Source organism: Stegastes partitus, unplaced genomic scaffold (assembly GCF_000690725.1).
Source record: "Stegastes partitus isolate 25-593 unplaced genomic scaffold, Stegastes_partitus-1.0.2 Scaffold1057, whole genome shotgun sequence".
In the NCBI taxonomy this organism is placed as follows: Eukaryota; Metazoa; Chordata; class Actinopteri; family Pomacentridae; genus Stegastes; species Stegastes partitus.
The window spans coordinates 244,290-247,902 of NW_007578788.1; positions in this window are offsets into that span (position 1 = coordinate 244,290).

The following is a 3,613-nucleotide window of genomic DNA, read 5'->3' on the forward strand; positions in this document are numbered from 1 at the left end:
ACATGCATCTTGGGCAAAATGCCACAGTTTTATGGCTTTCTGTCCACAGCTAGCGGTGGTTCTTGACACATAAATATATATCATAATGCAGCACAGCTTTGCTCCATTGTTTGGAGGGAATGCAAAAGGTTTTGCAAAGGCAGCACAAGAGTAGTTTTTTAAAAAAAAAAGAGAGAAAAAACATCTTTCCTTCATGACTCAATAAATCAGTAATACAGAAAAACAGTAAAAAGCCACCTGAGAGAGTTCATGCTTATTGTTTTCTGTCATGAGATGCAGCCAAGAATAAAGACCGAATCATTAAATCTGCCAAATCACATGAGACGCAATCTTTAAAAAAAAAAACATGCTCCAATTAACATTTTCTTATTAAATTAGGACATTTTTTGCAATATTTTAACCACATTTTACTGGCTTCATGGTGGTCGTATTGCGAGTTACCATAGCAACAGTAAAGCCAATATCACTACAGCACATTCTATTGAATCCGTTGGATCCAAAAAGCGTGCATCTTGGGCAAAATATTCCTGTTTTATGGTAGAAAAGATCAAAATAACAGGGCTTGACTGTTTTAAATTGCTCAAGGGTAGCAGGTCCCATTATGTAAGCACCAGAGATTAATAACCAGCAGAGAACAAAACAATATCAGACACTTTGGGGTCAGGGGGAAATTAATTTAGTCACCGGTTTGCAGTGAAATTTGGTAAATTCATGGACCTCCGAGGTGGGAAAACACACAAAGTGTTGGCAAGCGCTGGCTCAAAGGGAATCCAAAGGAAACCTTGGACTTGTTGGGTTGCTTTGTACAAATCTGTAAGGATTTCACCTGAATATGTTGTGAACGAGCGCTCCGTAATCAACAACATGCACATGATTACATGTTGGAATTCCTCCTCGAGGAAAACATTGAGCCTCTGCGTCTTTTAAAGGTGGATGGAGGGAAAGAACTGGTGAGGAATGAACCAAAAGAGCAGCATCTCTTATGTAGGAAGGTGAAGTGAGGGCTCTTGTGTCAAAGGAATGCATCAAATAAAAGATAAACAGACAACGAACGGCAAACATACTTACCGTCTAATGCAAAGACGCAAAAATGAAAACTGTTTACACCCTGAAGAGATATTTCACAAACAATATAAAAAGGCTCTTGAATATGCAACTCAAGTGTTGTGAAGGACAAATTAAAGGAAAAACCAACGTAAAGCTTCTTATTAAGGTGTTCGGCCACTAAAGCGGCTTCAATGCGTTGATGCCACAAGCCTCTGGAACACCGTTCTTCTAAAAAATGTTTGTCGTTTTGAGTTCAAAACGTCTCATAGGTGTTAATCTGGTCCCTGTGAAGGCCACAGCGTTTGATTCACATCATTTTCGGTGACCCTGGTTTGTGCCCTGTGAGGCAGGAACACCGTCATCCAAGCAGAGACCACTCCCTCCAGGATAAAGGTGCTTACTCCGAGCATCCCTGTATTGATTCTTCCTCTAAGGGGGCAAGCGGACCCAAGCCACGCCAGCAAAAATCACCGTACGGGTCGAGGGTTCAGGTTTTTCCTTTAATTTGTCACCGCTTGTGCAGTTTTACTCCACACTTGACACTTCAGCCGCATCGGCCGCTTCACTTGAAACCATCTGAGGTTTTAGAGGAAATAATTGCATTTTGTGGTGCAAACAGAGAGGTTTTTTTTGGGCAAGTGGATTGAGGTTCTTTTACATCTCTATCAGCAAAGGCAGAGCAGGCAAGAAAAACAAAGTGAGGCCTGGGTGAACGGATTAAGGGAGGAAGAGGGCCCAGAGCAAAGAGCTGCTGCTGGTCTGATAAGTTCGCTGAGGAGGCTGATTCACACTGGAAACTTGGCAGACATCAAAACCATTAACCCTTTGCAGAGGACATAATCAAAAGTAAGTGGACAATTCGGTTCTGTTCTGTAACTGGAGACCTGTAGCGGCAGATTTACGCATTTACGCAGCTCGCTAAGCTCATTTAGCCACTTCTCCAGGTTACGTTTTACGGCACGCGGCTCAGTAAATTAAAGTTTCAATGCCAACCTGAACCAGCTGCAGCACTTTTCTCGTTGTTATTAGTGCCTGGATTAATACCCACCGAAACATTCCTTTGTCAGCTTTAATTAGTGCAGCCGGTTATTCATGAGCGCTTTATGCGTTTGCGGCGGGCGATTACTCCATTACAAGTAATAGTTCTTCAACATCAAACAGTCGTGATTCATTAAGATCTATTGTGTAAACATTGATCGCCTTTTGTCTATAAATTTTAACATTTGTCATTAGATTTATTGACTTTTTATGGGTTCAAGCTGTAGCGACCCGCAAATACAATCTATTATTTCCCTTATAAACAGGAACAGCTTCGGTCGCTCAGCGTTTAATCATGACTGAGAGCTAAATGCAGCGGCTTTTGTCAGTGTTGCATAAAAAGGTAATTAATTTACAGAGTCACCGTTCCACTCATTGATATTACAGGCAGGAAGTTCTCTGATTTTGACGGTATAACCCGATAACAGACTCATATATTTACTGACTTGTGCAGGCGTGTGTCTGATAAGCTTCCACGGTGTTTAACAGTTTGTCCCAGTTACCTTTTACAGCTGTTAACCCCGACGATAAGTGGCCACGGCTGACTGTTTGGCGTGGTGCATTATGTGGCTTTTAACCAGCAGGGGGTGGAGAGATTTCACAACAAACTCATAGAAATGTGGCTCTGATGTTTCATCAGCTTAATGTTACGGCTGACACATTCACAAATTATGTTTACACGTCCGGTGGACATGAAGCAACACGCTCGGATCCGTGTCGTTTTGCTGCAGACGATTCCTTCACTGCAACTTTGACATTTTTAATTCTACAATTGCATTTTTATCCACTTATGTTGCTTCTCTCTCTCCGTGCGTTACAGTAACGAGTAAATCTTCAGATTGTGTGCAGCAGACTGGGTTTGTTCAGTCAGGGGCTTCTCGTGTTTAGTTCCATGACCACCATCCAAATGTCTTGAACGTCGTGCAAAAATACAAAAGAGAACATTTTATCCTAATAAAGACGAGTGAGGGGATTCTATGAATACAGAACAAGTGTGTGTTCTCTGGGAAGTTTGGCTCCGCTCTCAGAAAGGCATCAGTAAAATAGCAGCACACGAACTGGCAGCTCATTACCCCGACGTCGTCATGCAATTAAAACCAGAAATTTTCTGTTAATTAACGGTGTGTCCGCAGCAAACAAACAGGATTTATTTTTTTTATTTTTTTGTATTTGATGGTAGATAGTATAAAGCAATGGGCATTTGCTGGTATTTAATTGTGTATCTAATGGGAAAAATCGCACATTTTCTGTTATTTAAATAACTATGATTAGAAAAATGGACGTTTTGCAGTTATTTAATTGGGTATCTAATGAAAAACGGGACATTTTCTGTTGTTTAATGGTGAACCTACAGTGAAAACACAACTCTCTCTCTCTTATTTAATGGTAAATCTATAATATAAAAATGCCAAAATGTTCAGTAAATTCATACAATAACATAAAATATGCAGCTCATTACCCTGACATCTGATGTTTATGATACATAAAATATTATACCTACACCGATAAAAAGACTTATTTTCCAGCT